Genomic DNA, 27474 nt, shown 5'->3' with positions numbered 1-27474 from the left:
TTATGTTCTTCATATCTGCCTTATTCTTTCCCAGATAATTCTCATCCAATCAGTTTGGAGTTCTTATCCAAGAATAAAACAAACACAAAATTCCTCGTGCACATTGTCCCCTGAGTAGTTTATCATCACTGGAAATCCACAAATGCTCAGGTTGTCAAGGCTGAGACTTACCTGCCAGACCCCTTTAACAAAGAAACCTATCATGGAAAAGAACTCACTCTTAAGATTGCAAGAGTCAGCTATAAGAATTCATTGTGAACTTTCAGGATCCATTGTGAGGAGCCCTGTTGACTCATCAAAGTATATCAAAGCAACCCAGAATATTTAGTATCTCATTGTGCATTGGCCGGTTTCCAAGAAATCCCAATTCTTTTTTCAGTCCAAACTGCAGTTTATTTTGGACTACAGGTTATTGGACTGTAGGTTATTTTGGACTACAGGTTATTTATAGAAAAAAGCATTTTGCATTTCTGGCATTATCTTTCCATGAAAATGAAATTTAATGGTGTAATATTTTGAATGGTTTTTGAAAAGCCCAGAAGTTCCAATGACTATTGAATAATTCAAGACCATTACAAAATGTAAGATACTTACTGTAGAGAATAATTTTGAAAAATAATATGGATATTAGTATATACAAATCTTATATTTCCTATCTTTTCTGCCAGTATTCAAAATGCTATTTATCGCTGCTTTTCAAACATGGAGAGTATGTGGCTAAATCTATGTTCTCTTGCTCAGGATGCTCACTCAAAAATGTAAGGTGATACTCATGTCCTCTAGAGCCATTTTTCCCCAAAGTAGACACACTTCTAGTGTGTCCCTAGATTCTTCAGTTGTTTATTAAAACCATGATATTTCAGTATGGTCACTCTCCTGGTCCTCCATTAGTTTATCCACTGAATTCACTAGACAGCTCCAGTTGGAATGTGATCAGCTTGGAGAATAGCAGGATCTCCTGCTAATGTTAGAACACACTATTACTACTTACTAATGCTGTCTAAGATGGTTTTTATAGCTGTTTCTATAGGGCATGAACCAATGAAGATGTCAAATGCCCAATTTAACGACAAAATTCTTGGGCAAAAATTGGAAGCACAAGTCAAGTTTAATGGACTGAAACACCTCATTAATTGAGCTAAAATGGAGTGTTATGGTTTCTCTTAGATTTTTATTTTGTATTATTTTATTTATCTTTTCATTTACGTTTTTATTCCCTCAAGCTAGTGACCATATTTTTAAGAGGCAGTATGAAGTTGTAGATATAATAGTTAAGAAGGCACCAAAGAATCTATTCTCATCCTAACTCATCACTAATATGCAGCCTTAGCAAGCCATTTAATCTCTTAGTCTCATATATTTTATTTATAATACCCATTTCTTCCTCTATAGAATTGCAATGAGAATCATGTGCGGTAACATGTACAAATGTACATTATGGATTAGAAAACTCTATACAGGTTATGTAACTGATTCTTCCACATTTACAAAAACCATTCAGTAAATACATCTGATTTGTTAAGAAGTAATATGTGTGTGTCTCTTCAGCACCAAAGAAAGTTCGACATTACTGCAAATTATACATATATTTTTTCTAAATAATTCAGTTTATACAGCTGATATGGACAAAGTAAGGAATAATGAGTAAAACATTTATATTTAAAGAGAAGGGGTTTTATGGTTTTAAAAAAACCATAATTGTAATAATTTGATGTTCCCTGTCCTTGGTCTTTATTATGAGGATATTTTTTAAAAGCACTAGTAAGAGGATTTTTGTAGCTTTTGGCCTGGAAGGAACAAGTCCCACAGTGATCACAATGTACTCGAGCCTTTCCTGCTTCATGAGTTTTACAATCCTGAGTTAAACAGAATACAGATGTCTGCAGATGAAAAGAAAACATATGAAATTCTCACTCTCAAGCCAGAAGAATTCAAGCCAATCCAAGTGTGAAGGCTAATGTCACAGCTGAAATAAAAGTCAAGAGGGTAGCTTTGAATATAATTAAGATATGACAGTTTCACTCAGATCCAAAACCCAGGCACCTAAGAGCAAAATTTTCTCAAAAGGTGCGAAGGTGAAAATAAAATGTTTCTGGGAATTGGGCTGTGATCCAAAACTAATGAATTTCCCATTGAGTTACTAATCATCTAAAGCCATGGTCATCAGACAAGAGACCAGGGAAATAACAATTCCCATTAGAATTATTTGGACCTCTCCTCTCTTTGAGGTCTGCAGAATCTATTCTTCTGGTAAAGAGGAGAAAAATAGAATTTCAAAAAGAAGAGTATTCAGATCTTCTTACTCTAAGTAGATTTGTGTCTTCTAGGCATACTGTTTGTTTTGACTCCTTGCTAAAATTGCCAGTCATCATGAGGAAAATATCAGCACAGTTAGTTTAATATTCACATTGTATCACCAGGATGAGGATCCTTTGTTCTATTTGAACCACTCTTTTCCAGAAGATTTCACGTTTATTAAGCGTCACACAGAAAATAAAAAAGAATAAATCAAATGAACTGAAAAACTTTATTTAGTTTTGTTTATTTTTACACACACACACACACAAACAAACTATAAAACATTTATTTTTATCTGCTCTTAAAGAAAAGGAAAGATTAGTTATTCAACAAAGTCCAGTCCAGAAAAAAATATTGGAGAGAAAAGTTGATGGCAGAATAGAAAAGAAAAAGGAAGAAAATAAAAAGAAAGAGGCAGAAACAAGAAAAAAGAATATGGAGACAGAAAAAAGAAAGAAAGAGAAGACAGAAGTGGAGAAAAATGAAAGACTGAAATTTGGGTGCTGTCACATGTCTTTTACCTGACCCTTAAGGTCGATTTACATCAAACCAATTAATGTATGTTTGGCCCCAGCTGTGCCAACGACTATAATAGAGACCTAGATGAATATATTAGAGACCTGTTACCTGCTTTAAGGAGTCTACCGTCTACTGAAGCAATGAGCTGTAAAGTAAGGAGAATCTTTATTTGCAAAAAATAACCATGTCTAGGTACAATGATAGGTGTTTGTAATATGTCATTATATCCTTGCATTGTCAGCATTACATTCCCCTTTTACAAATGAAGAAACTGAGGCTCAAAGAGCCATCAAATGAATCTGCTGATGGAAGCAAGAATAAAACCCAGATTTATTTGATGGCAAAGACCATACTCTTTCCACTGCATCTTGTTTACAAGGTGATAAGTAATATAGCTGACCTGTGACCACAATGTTTCTGGAGAGCAGAGGAGAGAATAATTTGTCCTACCTGGAAAAAGTCAATAACCATTGTTCAACTCTTTAATTTCTCCAGTGTTCAACAGCTAATTTTAGAGCAGTATTTACTAAAGATATACTTTGCAAAAGGCTAACTTTTAAATTATTGGCCAATGAGAGGTTCAGAGGTCAAAAAAGTATGGAAAACTCTGAAATTCATATACTTCTTTTGAAAATTCTCAGTGTTTACAGGTCTATTAAAATCCCTAATGTCTCTTGTTGAATTTTGTTCATTGTGTTTCCCAGATTTATGTGGTCATGGAATATTCTCTTGGAAATGCTGATTTAGAGGCCATATTTTGAATGAGATAATTAGTACATCTCACAACAGAGTGCTATCATTCATGATCAGAATTACAGCACAAGTGCTTCCTTTTCTTTTATTCTTGAATACGTCTTTATACAAAAATGATAGGTTACTAGTATATTAAGCCAAAACTTAATGGGCATTATTATGGTGAGAGACTGACTTGTCACAAATCAATGATCACCATTCTTGCTTTTGCACCATCCAAGGGTGTGCCAAGAGAGTTTCTAAATTATAGAAATCATAATTTACTCTCATAAAAATCAGTATAATACCATGAAAATAAATGTATTTATACATGTAACTATAATTCAAATTCATGATTACCAACTATTTCTGTTGGGAAAATCTCTACTTCACACCATGTACTTAGTCCCTATATCCTGATTTTTAATGAAAAAATATGGTCTTAGTACTCAAACCAGTCACTTATTATTGATTTTTCATTAATTTATACTTTTTATCATTAAAGTAATGCATGCCCATGGTAACAAGAAATTCAACGAGTACAGAAGAGAATGAGATAAAAAATTTTAAAGGTTCCCTTCCCCACCCTCAAAAGCTACTTGTTTGTCCCAGAAGTATATACTTGTTACTTGTTTATTCTTCTAGAAAGGTACATATATATACATATAGATTTTTTTAAGTAAAAAGATCATTTTGCACATATTGTTCCATAATGATTTTGGCACTTAATTCTATATCCTGATTATCTTTTCACAATCAAAACATTGTAAACTACTTATTTTAAATCAGCTTTATTGAGCTATAACTTACATATAATAAAATTCACCAATTTTAAGTGTGCATTTTATGAATTTTGATAAATATGCATAGTTAATATAGCCATCAGCACAATCATATTTATATTACTATAAAAGTTTTCCTTGTATCCTTTTGCAATCAATGTCCTTCTCATACTCCTGGCCTTTAGAAACCATAGATCTGCTTTCTATTTCTATTGGTTTTACGTTTTCTAGCAATTCAATAAATTAAATCATACAGCTTGTAATCTTTTGTAGCTGGCTTTCTTTTCACTCAGCAAAATGTCCTTGAGATTCATTCAAGTTGTTACATATACTAATAGTTTATTTCTTTTTCTTTCTCTTTCTTAATACTTCATTTCTTTTTATTGTCAAATATTATTCCATTGTATGGATATACCACAATTTGGTTATCCATTTATTATCTGATGGACATTTGGATGCTGCCCAGTTTTTGGCTATTATAAATAAAACTACTGTGAACATTCAAGCACAAATATTAGTGTGCATATATGTTTTCATTGCTTTTGGGCAAATAGCTAGAGGTGTAATTGCTGGTTTATATGATAAGTGTGTGTCAATGAGAAACTTCCAAAACGTTTTCCACCAGCAGCAGTGTATGAAGGGTCCAGTTGGTCTATACCCTTTCCAAGGCTGGTGTTGTCAGTCTCTTTGTTTTACCTTGCATTTTTCTAATGACTAATGACTCTGAGCATCTTTTTATATGCTTATGTGCTATTCCTGTATCTTCTTGGTGAAGTGTTTCTTCAAAATTGTTGCTTTTAATCAGGTTATTTTTTCTTGTTATTCATTGTTAAGAATTGTTTATATATTTTGAAAACAAATCCTTTATCAGATAGATACATGTTCTGCAAATATTAAAATCGGCGGCTTGCCTTTTGATTCTCCTCACAATGTCTTTTGAAGAGTAATTTTAATTACATCTAATTTATAATTATTTTCTTTATTATCTATTGCTTTTTGTGTCCTAGATAAGGTGTCTTTGCTCAACCTAGGATCACAAAGATTCTCTCCTACAAGTTTTATATGTGTGATTCTTACATTTAGGTTTATTATCCAAATTAATTTCTGTATGTCTTATAAAGTAAGAATGAAGATTCATTTTTTGTGTGTATAATTATCCAATTTTTCCAGCACAATTTGTTGAAAAGACTATATTTTGAATTGCTTTGGTGACTGTTGAAAATCAACAGATGATATTAGAGGGGACCTAATTCTGGACTATTTGATATATATTCTATATTTACATTAAAACTACACTATCTTGATTACAGTAGCTTTGTATCAATTCTTGAAATCAGGTAGTGAAAGTCTCACAATTTTATTCTTTTTCAAACTTATTTTTGTTACTCTATGTCCTTCACATTTTCATACATATTTTAGATTAACTTATGAATTTCTACCAAAAAATGTCTACAGGGGTGGAGTTTTTGCTAGGCAGGTGCAGCTGTGTTGCTCAAGCTCCAGATCACAGTGCCAGGTGCAGCTTTCTGTGCACGGCCCACCTTCATCTTGAGTGGAGGTGTTGAGGGCAGTGCTTCAGTACATGGTCCCCTGAGCTGCAGGGTTTGGGAAGCCGGTGCACACTAGAAAATCTGGTCTAAAATGCTGGGGGCCAGCCTCTGTGTGTGGCACTCTATGAACAAATGAAACTAGATGAAGCACAGATGAAAATTTTTTTAAAAGATGGGAAAAAAGAAGACTAGAAAAGAGTGAGCAGTCTGCCCAAGGTCACACACAACTACCATGTGGCTGACAGGGTCTTGGTGCTCCAGCCAGATATCAGGCCTGTGCCTCTCAGGTGGGAGAGCTGAGTTCAGGACAGTAGTCCACCAGAGAACTCCCAGCTCCACATAATATCAAACAGTGAAAGGTCCCCCAGAGATCTCCATGTCGACGCTAAGACCCAGCTCCACTCAACGACCAGCAAGCTACGGTGCTGGGCACCCTATGCCAAACTAGCAAGACAGGAACACAACCTCACATATTAGCAGAGAGGCTGCCTAAAATCATAATAAGGTCACAGACACCCTAAAACACACCTCCGGACATGGTCCTGCCCACGAGAAACACAAGATCCAGCCTCATCCACTAGAACACAGACACCAGTCCCCTCCACCAGGAAGCCTACACAACCCAATGAAACAACCTGAGCCACTGGGGCCAGACAAAAAAAAAATGGGAATTACGAACCTGCAGTCTGTAAAAAGGAGACCCCAAACACAGTAAGATAAGCAAAATGGGAAGACAGAGAAACACACAGCAGATGAAGGAGCAAGTTAAAAACCCATCAGACCAAACAAATGAAGAGGAAATAGGCAGTCTACCTGAAAAAGACTTAAGAGTAATGATAGTAAAGATGATCCAAAATCTTGGAAATAGAATAGAGAAAATACAAGAAACGTTTAACAAGGACCTAGAAGAACTAAAGAGTAAACAAACAATGACGAACAACACAATAAATGAAATTAAAAATTCTCTAGAAGGGATCAATAGCAAAATAACTGAGGCAGAAGAACGGATAAGTGACCTGGAAGATAAAATAGTGGAAAAAACTACCACAGAGCAGAATAAGAAAAAAGAATGAAAGGATTGAGAACAGTCACAGAGACCTCTGGGACAACATTAATGCACCAACATTCGAATTATAGGGATCCCAGAAGAAGAAGAGAAAAAGAAAGGGACTGAGAAAATATTTGAAGAGATTATAGTTGAAAACTCCCCTAATATGGGAAGGAAGTAGTCAATCAAGTCTAGGAAGTGCAGAGAGTCCCATACAGGATAAATCCAAGGAGAAACATGCCAAGACACATATTAATCAAACTATCAAAATTTAAATACAAAGAAAAAATATTAATAGCAGCAAGGGGAAAACAACAAATAACATACAAAGGAACCATATAAGGTTAACAGCTGATCTTTCAGCAGAAACTCTGCAAGCCAGAAGGGAGTGGCAGGACATATTTAAAGTGATGAAAGGGAAAATCCTACAACCAAGATTACTCTACCCAGAAAGGATCTCATTCAGATTCAACGGAGAAATCAAAATCTTTACAGACAAGCAAATCTTAGAGAATTCAGCACCACCAAACCAGCTTTACAACAAATGCTAAAGGAGCTTCTCTAGGCAAGAAACACAAGAGAAGTAAAAGACCTACAATAACAAACCAAAAACAATTAAGAAAATGGTAATAGGAACATACATATCAATAATTACCTAAGTGTAAATGGATTAAATGCTCCAACCAAAAGACATAGACTGGCTGAATGGATACAAAAACAATACCCATATATATGATGTCTACAAGAGAACCACTTCAGACATAGAGACACATACAAACTGAAAGTGAGGGGATGGAAAAAGATACTCCATGCAAGTGGAAATCAAAAGAAAGCTGGAGTAGCAATTCTCATATCAGACAAAATAGACTTGAAAATAAAGACTATTAAATGAGACAAAGAAGGACACTGCATAATGATCAAGGGATCACTCCAAGAAGAAGATATAACAATTGTAAATATTTATGCAACCAATATAAGAGCACCTCAATACATAAGGCAAACGCTAACAACCATAAAAGGGGAAATTGACAGTAACACAATAAAAGTAGGGGACTTTAACACCCCACTTTCACCAATGGACAGATCATCCAAAATGATAATAAATAAGGAAACACAAGCTTTAAATGATACATTAAACAAGATGGACTTAATTGATATTTATAGGACATTCCATCCAAAAACAACAGAATACATTTTCTTCTCAAAATCTCATGGAACATTCTCCAGGATGGATCATATCTTGGATCACAAATTAAGCCTTGGTAAATCTAAGAAAATTGAAATCATATCAAGTATTTTTTCCGACCACACGCTATGAGACTAGATATCAACTACAGGAAAAAATCTTTAAAAAATAGAAACACATGGAGTCTAAACAATACACTACTAAATAACCAAGAGATCACTGAAGAAATCAAAGAGGAAATCAAAAATACCTAGATACAAATGACAATGAACACATGACGGTCCAAAACCTATGGGATGCAGCAAAAGCAGTTCTTAGAGGGAAGTTGATAGCAATACAATCTTACCTCAAGAAACAAGAAACATCTTACATAAACAACCTAACCTTACACCTAAAGCAATTAGAGAAAGAAGAACAAAAATACCCCTAAGTTGGCAAAAGGAAAGAAATCATAAAGATCAGCTCAGAAATAAATGAACTAGAAATGAAGGAAACAAAGCAAAGATCAATAAAACTGAAAGCTTGTTCTTTGAGAAGATAAACAAAATTGATAAAACCATTAGCCACCCACATCAAGAAAAAAAGGGAGAAGACTCAAATCAATAGAATTAGAAATGAAAAAGAAGTAACAACTGACACTGTAGAAATACAAAGGATCCTGAGAGATTACTACAAGTGACCCTATGCCAATAAAATGGACAACCTAGAAGAAATGGACAAATTCTTACAAATGCACAACCTTCTGAGACTGAATCAGGAAGAAATAGAAAATATAAACAGACCAATCACAAGCACTGAAATTGAGACTGTGATTAAAAATCTTGCAGCAAACAAAAGCCCAGGACCAGATGGCTTCATAGGCAAATTCTATCACACATTTAGAGAAGAGCTAACACCATTCCTTCTCAAACTCTTCCAAAATGTACCAGAGGGAGGAACACTCCCAAGCTCATTCTATGAGGTCACCATCACCCTGATACCAAAACCAGACAAAGATGTCACAAAGAAAGAAAACCACAGGCCAATATCACTGATGAACATAGATGCAAAAATCCTCAGTGAAATGCTAGCAAAGAGCATCCAACAGCACAGTAGAAGGATCATACACCATGATCAACTGGGTTTTATCCCAGGAATGCAAGAATTCTTCATTATACACAAATTAATCAATGTGAAACACCATATTAACAAATTGAAGGAGAATAACCATATGATCATCTAAATAGATGCAGAAAAAGCTTTCAACAAAATTCAACACCCATTTATGATAAAAACCCTTCAGAAAGTAGGCATAGAGGGAACTTACCTCGGCATAATAAAGACCATATATGACAAACCAGCAGCCAACATCATTCTCAATGGTGAAAAACTGAAACCATTGCCTCTAAGATCAGGAACAAGACAAGGTTGTCCACTCTCACCACTATTATTCAACATAATTTTGGAAGTTTTAGCCACAGCAATCAGAGAACAAAAAGAAATAAAAATAATCCAAATTGGAAAAGAAGAAGTAAAACTGTCACTGTTTGCAGATGACATGATACTATACATAGAGAATCCTAAAGATGCTACCAGAGAACTACCAGAGGTAATCAATGAATTTGGTAAAGTAGCAGGATACAAAATTAATGCACAGAAATCTCTTGCATTCCTATACACTAACGATGAAAAATCTGAAAGAGAAATTAAAGAAACACTCCCATTTACCATGGCAACAAAAAGAATAAAAAACCTAGGAATAAACCAACCTAAGGAGACAAAAGACATGTAGCAGAAAACTATAAGACACTGATGAAAGAAATTAAAGATGATGCAAACAGATGGAGAAATATACCATGTTCTTGGACTGAAGAATCAATATTGCCAAAATGACTATACGACCCAAAGTAATCTGCAGATTCAATGCGATCCCTATCAAATTACCCTATCAAACTACCAATGGCATTTTTCACAGAACTAGAACAAAAAATTTCACAATTTGTATGGAAACACAAAAGTCCCTGAATAGCCAAAGCAATCTTGAGAAAGAAATACGGAGCTTGAGGAATCACTCCCGGACTTTAGACTATACTACAAAGCTGCAGCAATCAAGACAGTATGGTACTGACACAAAAACAGAAATATAGATAAATGGAACAGGATAGAAAGCCCAGAGATAAACCCACACACATATGGTCACCTTAGTTTTGATAAAGGAAGCAAGAATATACAATGGAGAAAAGACAGCCTCTTCAATAAATGGTGTTTGGAAAACTGGACAGCTACATGTAAAAGAATGAAATTAGAACCCTTCCTAACACCATACACAAAAATAAACTCAAAATGGATTAGAGACCTAAATGTAAGGCCAGACACTGTAAAACTCTTAGAGGAAAACATAGAACATTCTATGACATAAACCACAGCAAGATCCTTTTTGACCCACCTCCTAGAGAAATGGAAATAAAAACAAAAATAAACAAATGGGACCTAATGAAACTTCAAAGCTTTTGCACAGCAAAGGAAACCATAAACCAGATGAAAAGACAACCCTCAGAATGCGAGAAAATATTTGCAAATGAAGCAACTGAAAAAGGATTAATCTCCATAATTTGCAAGCAGCTCATGCAGCTCAACATCAAAAAAACAAACAACCCAATTCAAAAGTGGGCAGAAGACCTAAATAGTCATTTCTCCATAGAAGATATGCAGATTGCCAACAAACACATGAAAGGATGCTCAACATCACTAATCATTAGAGGAATGCAAATCAAAACTACAGTGAGGTGTCACCTCACACGAGTCAGAATACCATCATCAAAAAATCTACAAACAATAAATGCTGGAGATGGTGTGGAGAAAAGGGAACCCTCTTGCACTGTTGGTGGGAATGTAAATTGATACAGCCACTCTGGAGAACAGTATGGAGGTTCCTTAAAAAACTACAAATAGAACTAACATATGACCCAGCAATCCCACTACTGGGCATATACCCTGAGACAACCATAATTCAAAAAGCGTTATGCACCACAATGTTCATGGCAGCTCTATTTACAATAGCCAGGACATGGAAGCAACCTATATGTCCATCAACAGAAGAATGGATAAAGAAGATATGGCACATATATACAATGGAATATTACTCATCCATAAAAAGAAACGAAGTTGAATTATCCATAGTGAGGTGGGTGCACCTAGAGTCTGTCATACAGAGTGAAGTAAGTCAGAAAGAGAAAAAAAAAAGACCATATGCTAACATATGGAATCTTAAAAAAAAGAAAGAAAAAAATGGTTCTGAAGAACCTAGGGGCAGGACAGGAATAAAAATTCAGACATAGAGAATGGACTTGAGGACACAGGGTAGGGGAAGGGTAAGCTGGGACGAAGTGAGAGAGTGGCACTGACGTATATATGCTACCAAATATAAAATAGATAGCTAGTGGGAAGCAGCCGCATAGCACAGGGAAATCAGCTCGGTGCTTTGTGACAACCTAGAGGGGTGGGTTAAGGAGGGTGGGATGGAGACGCAAGAGGGAGGGGATATGGTGATATATGGGTTCTTGCCCCGGTCCGGGAATATCCCACATGCCGTGGAGCGGCTAGGCCCTTGAGCCATGGCCGCTGAACCTGCGCGTCCATAGCCTGTGCTCTGCAACAGGAGAGGCCACAACAGTGAGAGGCACGCGTATCGCAAAAAGAAAAAAAAAAAAAAAAGAAAGTCTACAGGGATTTTAATTGGAATTGTTAAGTCAACTTGGAGAGAACAGATATTTAATTATGTTGAGTCTACTGGTCCAATAGTATCTCTTCATTTTCATAGATTTTGTTTAATTTCTCTCAGCTATATTTTATAGTTTTCAGTGTATAGCTTTTTCACATATTTTGTTAAATATATTTCTAAGTATTTTGTAATTTTCATGCTATTGTTTTTTAGTTAAAATTTCTGTTTTTTGCTAGTAGAGAAAATACAATTGATTTATATATATATATATTAAAATATGTATGTACATATATATATATATATTTCTTGTATCCAGTGAGATTGATAAATTCACTTATTAATTCTGGTAACTTTTTTGGTGGCTTCCATTGGGTATTCTATATAAACATTCGTGTCCATTGCATATAATACAATTTTATGTCTTCCTCTTGCTTTGTCTAAGTCTTCCTATCCGATATTGAATAAAAGTTGCGAGAGGACAGTCTTGTCTTATTTATAACCTTAGAGAAAAAATATTCAGTCTTTTCACCATTAGTTGCGATGTTAGTTATGGGTTTTCACAGACATATTTTATCAGATTGAGGATTTTTTATTTCTGGCTTGCTGAGAGGTTTTTTTTTTTAATCATCAATGGATATTGAGTTTTGTCAAATGCTTTTTCTGAATCTATTAAGATTATCATATAGTTTTTACTTTTTAATTTGTTAATATGATGGTTAGAATGATTTATATATGGTCATACTATAGAAATTTTTAATATAATTTATACATTTTTTATATATTGTTCTATAACTTGTTTTTGACACTGTGCAAATTATTTTGGCACAAATTATTTCTTAATATTTCTAGAAGTAGAATCCCTGGGTTTAGGTGTATGTGCATTTACCATTTTGACAGATATTGCCAAATTGCCCTCCAAAAAAGGTTTCAATAAACATCCTTACCTATAATTATTAAAAGTATCTTTACTTTTACTGATACTGAGTACCAGCAAATATTCAAATCTTTGTCATTGTTACAAGCATTGTACTTCCTTGTTTTAATTCGCCTTTCTTTAATTGTGCATTTCGGAAGGATATGGAATGATGTTGTGATATCAAACACGTGCTGATTTGCGATTCCACTTCCAGAAGGTTGAGCATGAGTGCTGTCTGCACAAGAATAATAACAGCTACCACATGAGAAGCATTTACCATGCACCAGACACTGCCCTAAGCACTTTTCTCGTATTATATCATTAATTATCACCACAACTCTACAACATAGGTAATAGAGAAAATAAGATATTTGCCTAATTGCTCAGCTTCAGGAGGAAACTGCCTTTATTTCTCACATGTTGAAACCAAACAACAACCAAACTAAAATGTCAATCCTAACTAACAAAATAAGAATTTACAGCTTCAAATATTCCTAAAGACAAATTAAAGAATCAACCAAACAATGTCTTTAACAATTCACTATTTCTACAGCAAGCATATTTTCTCATTTTTTTAAAATACAGAAGGTGATACTTCCAATGCCTATTTCTATGTTTTATTCCTAAACTTTCAAAACAAGTGCTCAATCAAATATCAAATAAGATTGTTACAACGATAAACGGTTTCATTTACAGGACTCAGTACATCCCAAACCCAGCTCATTAGGTTTGAAGTGGAACAATTAGAGCAGCATGGGGGAAGGTCTGCGAATGCAGAGACCAGAGAGCTCACGGGAATTGCAATTTTAATTTTAATTTGTGGTGCTTCACTTCCGATTTCTTCTTTTTTCACTTCCAATCAGAGCTGTAAACTGCTATTTACATGATTTCGGCCGCCTTCTCTGACTTCCCTGAGGAACTTACACTTGTTCTCCTCTCTATGAATGTGCAATTTCTCCTCCCGTTTCACTGTGTACAGCTACAGAGGTGAAATAATTGAAAGCTCCCCTCTCTTTTTACTCTGGTAAACAAGGAGATTTTTTTTCATGCTGACAGTGGGGTCTCAGAGGCCAGACTCTGTTTGTACCAGAAACTTGCTTTTCTAAACCTCAAAACACTTCACCATATGTTCAGCTCACATGTTCTCCTGGCTGGTTAATTTAACCCATGCAAGGCTCCTCTCTGCTTGGGGTGAGCACTGGAGACATAGCCTGTTTGTGAATTATTATTTATAGGGATGTAAATTCACAGGTCACTTGCCATGACCCCTGGGTGCTTCACTGAACTGTGAAAGACACCTCTGAGGAGCGATTACAGATGAAAGGTATTTGGAATTTAAAAATGAAACATAATACTCAGGTCTGACACCTGGAGTTTTATTTAGTTAATATTCAGTTCATGAATTTAAAGCAAAACATACTTTTAAAAATTATCAATTTGTGGTATACATTGGTGACATCCAACCTGTTCCTAAATGTCAGTTTACACAAATACGTATGATGCCACTGGGTGACGTAAATATGAGACAAAGAAATGGAGGTGACAGAAAAATTAGAGTAAGAAATAAAGAAGAGTTTCTCTATATGCTATAGAATTCTACATCTTTGCTAGAAATATGTCATATATTTGATTCTAAATTTCCTAGTGGCCAAAGCAAAAACTTAAAAAGCAAGCTTCAAAATTCACTGTAGATGTAAGCTATAAACTGTATAATTTCTCAGCAGTATATTTTACCTGGTACTTAGATCTGAGATAAATTTTTCCTGGAACTACACATTAAGGGTCCTCAGTAAGAGGATTTTCAGTGAGACTATAGGATCAACATCCTCATTCACACGCCTATAATCAATATTATAACAAATTCTTTAATACACCTGAAGGAAGTTTAATCCCTTTCATATCAATTGAAATTTAGTAAAATCAATTTTATTGAGAAGGGTTAAAACAGCATAGTCCAGGTACTCATCTCTCTGACATTTTGTTCAAAATGTCAACAAGCCAGAGAGAAAAAATGGGTGGAATATTACTAAGGTAATCCTCTATGAAGATTGTCTCTTACAAACAAGCTTTTGATTATAACTGATAAGCAAAGAGTTCTAGGTTATATTCTCCAGCAGGAACTCAGGGTACAGATATGTTTTGATTATCAACGGAGTAGAAAGCAGAGCTGATGTTTTAAAAAACTGTCATTAAGCAGTATGTTGTTTGTTTTGGTTTTCGTTTATTGCTTCCAGACCTGACCTCACTGAGTGGAGCAGGAATGAGCCTGCCTATTGCTCAAGCTGTGAAAAGCCAAGTTGCAGAAGAGGTTGAGTGTATATGGCGAGGGTCCAAACATGGACTCCCGGGGTGATAATAGTTCTGAGGCCCTAAATGATGCTAGTGCTTGCCCCGCCCACCTCTCTCCTGGGCCAATCAAGGTTGAGAGTGTCATCTACCGCTCCTACTGCATCACCTCTACTTTCTGTGATAAATTTGGAACACTCTAGGATGCTTTAAGAGATTAAAGCAGTTCCCTCAGCTCCAAATCCCTTTTGAATATGCTCTCCCCAAGAAACTATAGGGTAGAAAATAGGTCTTATTCTGTCAGTTCCTTTCTTAAGTCATGGACACTTTGAGACGTTGAGGGAAGCTATCAGCCCTCTTCCATTGTCACCCTGCTCAGGACTCCAAGCACCCCTGTGCAGTACCCTATGCAGCCTTTCACGCAATTTTGGAGGATTTATGTAACCCCTGATAACCAGATGAAGAACCCTGGTTTTAAAGACTTTGCAATTTACAGGAAATTGCAGATTCTTTAAATGGCCTACATGTTCCCCAGGTAGGCTGTGCCTCTGTCTGTGTGCCTCTGTCTCTCTTTAGGCTCATCTCCTATTGTTTCTCCTACCCCAAGACCCCAAATACTTCAGTTTCTTAAAACATACCATGTTGAGTCATGTCTTGGCGTATTTGATTACGCCCTTCCCTGTTCCACTGTCCTGGTAAGTTCTCACAGAGCTTTCCAGAGCAAGCTCTGGAAATAAGTTCTCCATAGTTGCCTCTCCTCATTCCCCCAAAATTGCTCACTTACCTCTTTGCACACATATGTGCAAAGCATACTGTACAGACTTCTACAGAGCATATGTCACTCTTTTATAATTATTTATTGACATGTGGGTCTCTGATATTAGATTTAAGAGCATCAAAGATTTCTTAGTTACCTCTGCATCCCTAGAATATAGTATATTTCCTAAAACATAGCTGTTGTTTAGAAAGCTTTTCAGTTTCTTAGAAACTATTCAGAGCCTTACAATCTTCCCATTGCTTATCAAAGCAGAGGCTCTGAGAGACATTCATGGAGTCAAATGCTGTTTGAGATTCCAAGACTAAGAAGATTTATGGTGTTTTGTAGCAAGTTGCTGTGCAGAAAATTGGTTTGGCCAGTCATCTCAATGTGTTAAAGAGGAATATTTATAAGGAATCTGATTTAATTAAGGTACATTCCCCATGATTAGCTGCTAGACACTGTAATAATTACTGGCTTGGCCATGCTACAGGAATGTCTAACACCATAAGATTTTGTAGAGTGGCTTATTTCCCCCATCATTTTCAAAATACACAATCATCAGTTAAATTACTTGGAATATTTTGTTAGTGGGTCATGAATTGATAACTTTATAATCTTCCAGATGGAGGAATGAGAATCTTTGCTGGCAATGTGCTGTGTGATGTAACAAACAGAAAAAGGAAGAGCTTAATCCCCACATGTCACCCAGTAGGTGTTTTCAACCCTTTGGGGTCCTCATGAAATGGGCTCAGCTGCATGGTGAGGATTCAATGAGATAAGGGATGACGAGAGGAATGGGATGCTTAGCAGGACTAGTTGAGAGATGTTCTTTAGAGTTGCTTATGCTGAATTCATGGAGCAAAAGGGCGCGGTAGAGACAGTGGCCCCTGAGAAGGATGAAATCTGGTGCTGACTTATAAAAGGAGAGCAGCCTCCAATTCTTTTTGCAGAATGACTCCATTGCTTTAAAATCTTGCTGGAATAGTTAAGCAATTAGAGGGAATCAGTAGGGTAGAGGGATTAGATCATTGCTTTGGATTTAACTCTTGACTCTGCCTCAAATTAGTTCTATTTGGAAGCTTTACTAAGATGATAAGCACAGAGTGTGTATATACAGTTTTATTCATCCTTAAAACAACCCAATAGAAGCAAAGAAATTGTTTTGTAATTATTTTTATTATTTCCATTACACAGGTGAATTAGACTGGGACTTAGAAAAGTTAAGTAACTTGTTTAAGTTAAGACAACTTCTAAGTGGCACCTGGATGCAAATCCAGGTCATTTAGGATATAAACTATGTCACCATACTGCCTCTTAAATTTGTTGAGCTTTACATCCCTTATCAGTGAAATGCAGGTCATGATTTCTCCTCCCTGTCTTGCTATGAGATTTAAATGAGATAACATATGAAAAGTCTTTCACAATAATCACAGGATCTGTACATCTTGTTAAAAATAAAGAAATTGATCTCAAAGTAGGGTGTGTGTGTGTGTGTGTGTGTGTGTGTGTGTGTGTGTGTGTTTTCTTTTCTCAGTCTAGGTGGGCTATTTTTTACCTGATCACATGGAGGGGCCAAGGGAAATTGACTGGCCGTTGGCAAACAGCCTTGGGTTATATGACTCCAGCTCAAGGCTCCAAAACCAGCCAGTGTGCAAATCAGTTGGACTCTGAGATGGGTAAGAGGGATCCATAGTCAGGATGTGATATGATGAGGTAGCTTACACCACCAGCCCTGTTTTTGCCTTTTAAGGAACCTATAAAGAAAGCAGAAACAACCTTATACCAATTGCCTGAATTTGTACCTTGGCAACCTGAGACGTAGGATAAAGGAACTGGTCTGGAATAAAGGATTTGCTTATTTTTCTCCAACTTCATGAATACCCAAGGGCAAGCTGGGAAAACTTGTTTAGAAAGACAGCAAAGGTAGTAAAGAAGATATACTTCTATTATTTAGGCACAAGTGTTTCAAAGATTCTCCCTAAATGGTGGGTTAAACTCTCTCCCTCTCTCTCTCACACACACATACATACACATACACACACACAAACGGAATTGCTACAGAATAATTAGGATACAAATTCCACACTATGTCTCAGACATAATAAGAATTTAATTAGCATTCAGCATTACATAGTTGAGGCTTCTAGATTTAGTGATCGTACATACCTAGTGCAAAAATCCCAGTTCTACCATATGTGCAATATTTGGATATTTGATCCCTTGAAACTCTAACTTGTTCCATGCCTGTTCCATGCTGTACTGTTCACTTCATTTTCTTGCATGTTCCAGTTGCCAGTTTTCCCCCTTTTCTATTATTTCATTCTTGCCTTATCCTTTGGCTCCAAATGTTGCCGTCTCTCTAAGTTGTCAATCCTGAATATCCTTCTGATTAAATAGCATCTTTCTATTCAGATTTGATGTATTCCAGTGGATTATCACTCAAGATAGAAGGAATAAAGGTGCCAAATCTGGGACCTAGGTCATCATAAAGTTGGAGCAGTCAGAGAGGCCGTTTTCTAGTCATATGACGTGTCAAGTGGGACTTTCCAAATCAGTCAGCATCCCAAGGAGGAAGGGTACAGAGAGAATCAGGGCATGAAGCTAAGCATCACAGGGTCTCTGAAGACCAGTTAAGAATGGGGTGGTAGAGATTTGCTGCAAAGAGTGGGAGGTGAAAACTGAGCTATTCCTTTCCAAAGAAAGCAGTGGGCTTTTTATAGGGTTCCTGTGGCTTTCAAGTGGTTAGGAATGACGCAATTAAAAAAAAATGTGTATAATAGACATCCATGGGTTTTTTGATTAATACTCCATTTCTTGGAATTTCTCCTCCACCCAAACTTATATTTGCAGTGGCAGCAGCTATGTTTTAATTTTTTAACTTTTCTCCTTCCCTCAGCCTCTATTGTTTGGCCCAGGAAAGAGAATCTAACCCAAAGTGGGCCAAAGAATCTCTTCTCCAGGATATTTGAACTTAGGGTCTAAAGTGTAAGAAGAAAATGCTTAGGGTCTATCTTGGATATTTTTCTTGTTATGTACAAGAAGGAAGAAGCCAGTCTTTTGAGAAAGAGAAGAATGGACATATAAAAATGGTGGGGGTGGGGGAGAGAGAGAGAGAGAGATCCCTGATAAGACTGGAATCTTGAGACATCTCATATATTTATAATAAATTATTTTTATTTTAGGTAGTTCTAGTTAAATTTGATCACTGAAATAAAATCTGTCTAACTCTGAACGTGCCAAGATAAATGTCATCATTAAGCCTTTGCTGAAGTCATTCTCATGACTCAGACTGCCTCCTTTCCTCTTCGACTTTGCCTTCGCCTATGGTAATCAACCCAGCCAAGTCTCTCCTCCTCTGAGAAGCCCTCCCTGAACATATCTGATATCAGTCTTCTGGGATGTCTCTTACATGGGAAGCTTGATTAAACTACTAATGGATTGGACAGAAAATGGCTTTTCATAATTTGTGTTTTCTTTACTTTGAGTTTGTTCAATCCTTCAACTTCCCTAAGCGATCTTGACACTGGAGACAGATTAGTTATGTATTAAAGCTACAGAATTCTGTATCGGAAAGAACACTTTTCTATTATCTTATAATAGAGATTTTCATTATCAAAATATAAAGTAGAACATTTTATTAGAAATAATTCTACTGACCACAAGAGGTATAATACCTGAAAACCTGCTTTTGTCCAAGTGTACGTCTAGGTTTATGCTTTTGGAAGACAAGTAGTACAAAGAGAATGCAAATAACCTGCTTCATCTAAGTAATTAAATAAAGCTAAGAGAAATGTAATTGGACCTTGATTCTACATATAACCATGTTCAATATAGCACTTTTGTCTCAGCCCAGATTTTAAAATGGAATAAACATTGACCTAAGAAAGAGAAGACACATGAACACACACACACACACAGAGGCTCAGGTCTGGCTGTGTCTGTGGCAGCATCATGAATGCAGCTGCTGGACCCAATGGTGAGTATTAACAATAGGAGAGGCAACACAGCAGACAGTCAGCACATTCACCCAAATGTCAGGCAGTGGCATCATTAACATAGTGCAGTGTCCAATAACTCTGAGCTCCCCACGGATGGAGACTGTGCAGGAATAATTACTTGGACATCACATGTACTTCATCACTTCCAAATTAGATTTTACTAATCCACCGCTTTATTTTCAGAGTAATCTCATTACTACAATGGCACTTCTTCTTTTTTTTTTTCCAACACCTTGGAAGATTTATTGCTTCAAACCAATAACAAGATTTAGTGATTGCTAAAAGACATATTATTTTAAGATTTAGACTAATGTGAGTGGGGCTGTGGAAATCCATTCCTTCTTCTTTTCCATCCCCCATACTCCAGGAAAGCTTTTCGTGTGAAAAATAAATCATAGATTCATATCTTGATTTTTTTTTATAATCATGCAAATAAAACCATATTAAAGGATGCAGCTGATTATCTAGAAAGGAGAATAAGTGGTAACTGATCACCACACACAGTCTTTTCTTGCAAATTGTATCCAGGAAAAAAATGTCATCTATTCTCAGTGGACATTTTATCATGTATATTTTATTTTTTCTCCAATAATAATAAGATTAAATAAATGTTCTTGGTATTTTTTCCATTCATGTTGATCCAGAGAGATGAAGTTAGAGAATGGTGAATGATTTCTTCCTTCAAGACACTATAGTGTCTTAAGATCTGCAAATTCTAGACCATGCCAGCCAGGAATTCTTTTATTCTTTCATAGGGTTAACCGATATAGCCTGGTTATTTTAATTGACAAAACATAACATCATGGAAAACAAGAAAAATTATGATGGAAACTATTAAAAAACAATTGCTTTATATTTCTTTTATTAATTGCACTCAGAATATTTTTCTGATTACATGCATGCTAATACACACCTTATGTAATTTCATACATTAATTTCCATATTAGAGAATTTAAAATGTATGATTAAATATTGAATGAATGAATACACATATAGTTACAATAAGTAATTGCATTCCTTTTATAAGGAGGTTTTTCACTATAGAAGCATTTAAATTATCAGGAAAAAATGCAAATAAAATGTTTGCTTGTAATATGGGACAGACATTGTGCCAGTCATTGGTATTACAAAAATAATCAATATCACCATGCTTTCTGCTCCTGTGGTACATGAAAAGTAATAGGGGATCCAGAAAATTAGAGGCATGGTAATTATTTACCATGAGTGATGCACAAGGTGTAAACATACAAGTTCTCCTCAGGTGCCATGAGCTGGATTACGTTTGAAGAAGTCATGATATTTGATGAGTTCCTAATTCTCTTTTCAGGGATCCAGTCTGTCATTTGGGCTATGTCCTTTCTGTGTATTCCTAGGGATTTGTCAACTAATTACCACCATATGCCCTATACTGACAGTGTTAGTTCATACCTTCTCTGCTAGAGGAGGAAATATAAAGCTTTGAAAAACCCAGGTTTTGATCCTGAGTCAGCCAGTAATTGATGTTTTGATCTCTGGAAGAGCTCACAATATCTGCAGGCTTCAGTTTCCACGTCTATGTGCTGAAGATTTGAACTAAAGTATTCCCACAGATGTTTGGAGTTATGAAAGTTCATGAACTTAGTTGTCTTTCCTGATTATCTCTCCTGCATTTCATAGTGTATATTTGAAGACCATCAAAACCAAGGAAAAGGGGAAGGAGAAGAAGAGAATTAACAATAACTGACTAAGTGAGAGAGTAGCACTGACATATATACATTACCAAATGTAAAATAGATAGCTAGTAGGAAGCAGCTACATAGCACAGGGAGATCAGCTTGGTGCTTTATGACCACCTAGAGGGGTGGGATAGGGAGGGTGGGAGGGAGATGCAAGAGGGAAGAGATATGGGAACATATGTATATGTATAACTGATTCACTTTGTTATACAGCAGAAACTAACACACCATTGTAAAGCAATTGTACTCCAATAAAGATGTTAAAAAATTTTTTTAAAAACCCAATAATTGGAGTACCTGGTATCTGGCATTGATACTTCACAAAAAGCCTACAGGTAGAGATTATACCCCAGGAGTATTCTGCAAGGTTTGCTAACCTGTACACAGTATATATACATGGTAGAAATTAAATTCTAACACATGCCTAAACACTAGTGATGGCATTTCAGGTACCTGGAATAGAATTAAGAGTAATAATTCAGGACAGAAAAGACTTCCTGGAATCTGTGGACAGGCACTTTTTAAAAGGCTGACCTTGTACATATGAAATAATCAGGTTTGAGGTGTGAAGAACAAAAACAAAAATAAACAACAAAAACTGAGGAAAGCCGTTGTTTAAGGATGTCTTCTTTCTGGAAGGTGTTTTTTTTTTATTTCTAAAGTACATTTATTCTTTGTATCTTTAAGGGTTATACTGTCTTCCACTTAAAAAACATCTCAGACTGACAGCATAGTATCAATACAAAATCAAAGGACTGGCTGGGGTCTGGTGAGGAAGGAGGACTGTTCAAACCAGTTTGATGATCTCACAGTTTTCTGATACTCTGTAGCCCCAACAAATGAGTTGCCTGCATGTATTCATTTCTGCCTAGTTGCTATGGTAATACAGCTCAGCTCTTTTCTGAATTTCTACCCCTTAGTAAATGTGTTACTTTAAAAATGGTTGCTTTTGCCAACTTTGTGGGAGGTGGTGGCAACTATTTGAACTGTTAGTACCTGAGCAGGTGTGACAAAGCCACAGTTAGGGAAGACGCGGTAGTCAGATATCCATGAGAGGTGGGAGGGATGCCAAATCCTAGCTACCTGAAGTTGCATCCAACTGAGGTGTCAGAACTGAGGAGACTGAACAGTAGGCAAGACCAAGAAACCAGAGTCTGTGAGAAGAAAGTCCAAACATATTTTAGAGTTCAGTATCCTGTTGAGGAATCCTTTGAATGATTGCAGGTCTATAAATGCACCCTGACTTTTCTTAAAGGCACACTTTTTTAAAAAAAAAAACTTTTTGTTTTGGAAAGACTTTAGAATTATAGAGCAGTTGCAAATTCTACAGATGTTGTAATAAAATACCACAAACTCAGTGGCTTAAAACAAAATAAGTTTACAATTCTGAAGGTCTGTAGTCCGAAATGGAGTTACCTGGGTAAAATTAAGATGCTGAAGAGTCTGTGTTCCTTCTGAGAGTTCTAGAGAAGTATCCATTTCCTTGCCTTTTCCAGCTTTTAGAGGCTTCCCATGCATCCGGATGTGTAGGCCTTTTGCATCTTCAAAGCCAGCAATGGCCAATTAAGTCTTTCTCCTATTGCATAACTAACATTGATTCTTCTGCCTGCCTTTTCCTCATTTAAGGACCCTTGTGATTACACCAAGTCCACCTGGATAATCCAGGGTTATCTCCCTGTTATAAGATCAGCTGATTAGCAAACTTAATTCCATTTATTTTATAATTTAACATAAACACAGGTTTCAGAGTTTGGAACAGGAACTTTTTGGAAAGTCATTATTTTGCCTACCACATCCGTTACCCATTTCCTCCATTGTTAACTCCTTAACATTACCCTGTCTGGTATATGTGTCAAAACTAAGAAACTTACACTAGTACATTTTTATTAATTAAACTTAGAACTGATTTTGATGTAACTATTTTTTTCATTAATGTCCTTTTCATCTTTCAAGATCCAATCTAGTATACCACATTGTATCTTGTCATATCTCCCCAGTTTCCTCTAGTCTGTGACAATTTCTCAGTCTTTCCTTGCTTTTCTTGACCTTTGCATTTTGAGGAGTACTGAAGAACACAGGTTTCTGACAGTTTGCTTCTACTCTGAGTACATAGCATTTCTTTTTTCAGCCCATAAACAAAGAGAGGCAAAATCTTTGCTTAATTTGCCAGAGCATTAGATTCCAGTTTGCAAAGGTTCCAGAGAAAACTGCTATCATTATGATTGGACTCCTTCAAAGCAGTGTCCAATTGTTTGGCCCTAGTGGCCAAAGCCAAGACTTCATGAATTCTCCTCCATTCATTATAGAAATACACAAGTTTACCGTTAATGACGTAGCATAGTATAATGCAAAGAGAACAGCCATTGAGATGAGAAAGTATAAGATCTTTTTCTTGTTATTGTTGCTGATATTCTCATGATTATTCTTAAAAAGTTTATTGACAAAAAATTGGAAATGTAAAAAGAAGAAAGATTTAAAACAAAATGCAAACTATCTAGAAATAACCATGTAAATAACTTGCAGCATATTGTTTCTGAAAAAATACTATGATTATATAATAATTAAAATTATGATTACATAATAATTAAGGTTTGAACTTTTTTTTTTTTTTTTTTTTTTTTTTTGTGGTACGCGGGCCTCTCACCGCTGTGGCCTCTCCCGTCGCGGAGCACAGGCTCCGGACGCGCAGGCTCAGCGGCCATGGCTCACAGGCGCAGCCGCTCCGCGGCATGTGGGATCTTCCCGGACCGGGGCACAAACCCGCGTCCCCTGCATTGGCAGGCGGACTCTCAACCACTGCGCCACCAGGGAAGCCCGGTTTGAACTTTTAAACTTATTTTCATCTTGAATTTCTAGGTGTACTTAGACATGCTATGAGTTTTTGGAAAGTTTAAATTAGCATTTAGTTTATCTTCAACTTCACTGTCATGAAGATAAAGTTAGCTAAAGTTTTGTGAACATATATACGGATTTCATTAGGGTAAATTCACAGTGGAAAAATTTCTGATAGATTATATTGGATTAACAGCAACTCAAAATCTCAGAGGCTTAAGAGAATGGTTCATGACAGTGGATCATCATCAGTGGTTGCTTGGGCTCTTCTCCATGTCATCTTCACTCCAGGCCCAGGCCATCAGAGCAGTCATTATCTTAGGCCCTGCTGGTTACTAAGGCAGTAAGGAGAGAGTAGCAAAGCACATGGTGATTTTTCAAGTTTCTTTTTAGCTTGCTAAAATCCATTGGCCAAATCAACTCACATGGCCAAGTCTGACTTAAAGGAGGCAGAAAAATATAATCATCCCATAGAGAGAAATACATTACCAAATTATCCTTCAGAATAGTTTTACCAGTTTACATTTCCACCATAACATATGCAAGTGGTGATTTCCAGATAGCTTTGTTTTTAAAGGAGGAATACATTTCATAATCATCTATAGAATATCAAGGCGGACTCTGGGAGGGCTCATGCCAAGGAGTACTTCCCAGAACTTCTGCTGCCAGTGTCCTTTTCCTCACAATGCAGCACAGCCATCCCCCGCCTCTGCAGGAGACCATCTAACACTAGCAGAAACCAGACGATTTCTCAAGCTTATACTGACTTGACCTCTGTCTCTCCATGCACTGGGAAGGGTAGCCCTCCTTAGTGGCTGGCAACATTGAATTTTGGACATTATTTCCAGAAGAGTCATAGTTTGAAGTACCTCAAAATCTTTTAACTCAGAAAGTGAGTGCTGGAACTACTGCTTAAGAATAAAAGAGAAGAGAGGGCAGACAGCAGAAGCAAGAAGAACTACAATCCTGCAGCCTGTGGAACAAAAACCACATTCACAGAAAGATAGACAAGATGAAAAGGCAGAGGGCGATGTACGAGATGAAGGAACAAGATAAAACCCCAGAAAAACAACTAAATGAAGTGGAGATAGGCAACCTTCCAGAAAAAGAATTCAGAATAATGCTATGATGATCCAGGACCTCACAAAAAGAATGGAGGCAAAGATGGACAAGACACAAGAAATGTTTAAAAAAGACCTATAAGAATTAAAGACCAAACAAACGGAGATGAATAATACAATAATTGAAATGAAAAATACACTAGAAGGAATCAATAGCAGAATAACTGAAGCAGAAGAACGGATAAGTGACCTGGAAGACAGAATGGTGGAATTCACTGCTGTGGAACAGAATAAAGACAAAAGAATGAAAAGAAATGAGGCAGCCTAAGAGACCTCTGGGACAACATTAAACACAACATCATTTGCATTATAGGGGTTCCAGAAGGAGAAGAGAGAGAGAAAGCACCAGAGAAATTATTTGAAGAGATTATAGACGAAAACTTCCCTCACATGGGAAAGGAAATAGCCACCCAAGTCCAGGAAGGGCAGAGAGTCCCATACAGGATAAACCCAAGGAGAAACACACCAAGACACAGAGTAATCAAATTGGCAAAAATTAAAGACAAAGAAAAATTATTGAAAGCAGAAAGGGAAAAATGAAAAAGAACATACAAGGGAATTCCCATAAGGTTAACAGCTGATTTCTCAGCAGAAACTCTACAAGTCAGAAGAGAATGGCATGATATAATTAAAGTGATGAAAGGGAAGAACCTACAACTAAGATTACTCTACCGGGCAAGGAACTCATTCAGATTTGATGGAGAAATCAAAAGCTTTACAGACAAGCAAAAGCTAAGAGAATTCAACACCACCAAACCAGCTCTACAACAAATGCTTAAGGAACTACTCTAAGTGGGAAACACAAGAGAAGAAAAGGACCTACAAAAACAAACCCAAAACAATTAAGAAAATGGTAATAGCAACATACATATCAATGATTACCTTAAACGTGAATGGATTAAATGCTGCAACCAAAACACACAGGCTTGCTGAATGGATGCAAAAACAAGACCCATATATATGTTGTCTACAAGAAACCCACTTCAGACCTAGGGACACATACAGACTGAAAGTGAGAGGATGGACAAAGATACTCCATGCAAATGGAAGTCAAAAGAAAGCTGGAGTAGCAACACTCATATCAGATAAACTAGGCTTTAAAATAAAAAATGTTACAAGAGACAAGGAAGGACACTACATAATGATCAAGGGATCAATCCAAGAAGAAGATATAACAATTATATATGTACCCAACATAGGAGCACCTCAATACACAAGGCAACTGCTAACAGCTATAAAAGAGGAAATAGACAGTGACACAATAATAGTGGGGGACTTTAACACCTCACTTACACCAACGGACAGATCATCCAAACAGAAAATTAATAAGGAAACACAAGCTTTAAATGACACAATAGACCAGATAGATTTAATTGATATTTATAGGACATTCCATCCAAAAAGAGCAGATTACACGTTCTTCTCAAGTGCACACAGAACTTTCTCCAGGATAGATCACATCTTGGGTCACAAATCAAGCCTCAGTAAATTTAATAAAATTGAAATCATATCAAGCATCTTTTCTGACCACAATGCTATGAGATTAGAAATGAACTACAGGGAAAAACACGTAAAAAACACAAACACATAGCGGCTAAACAATACGTTACTAAATAACCAAGAGATCACTGAAGAAATCAAAGAGGAAATCACAAAATACCTAGACACAATGACAATGAAAACACAATGATCCAAAACCTATGGGATGCAGCAAAACCAGTTCTAAGAGAGACGTTTATAGCAATACAATCCTACCTCAAGAAACAAGAAAAATCTCAAATAAACAATCTAACCTTACACCTAAAGGAACTAGAGAAAGAAGAACAAACAAAGTTAGCAGAAGGAGAGAAATCATAAAGATCAGAGCAGAAATAAATGAAATAGAAACAAAGAAAACAATAGCAAAGATCAATAAAACTAAAATCTAGTTCTTTGAGATGATAAACAAAATTGATAAACCATTAGCCAGACTCATCAAGGAAAAGGAGGGAGAGGATTCAAATCATTAAAATTAGATGAAAAAGGAGAAGT

The sequence above is a fragment of the Aethalodelphis obliquidens genome, unplaced genomic scaffold (genome assembly GCF_003676395.1).
Source record: "Aethalodelphis obliquidens isolate GAN/ISIS:26980383/991018 unplaced genomic scaffold, ASM367639v1 scaffold14, whole genome shotgun sequence".
NCBI classification, from domain to species: domain Eukaryota; kingdom Metazoa; phylum Chordata; class Mammalia; order Artiodactyla; family Delphinidae; genus Aethalodelphis; species Aethalodelphis obliquidens.
Note: the sequence above shows the minus strand (reverse complement) of the source record.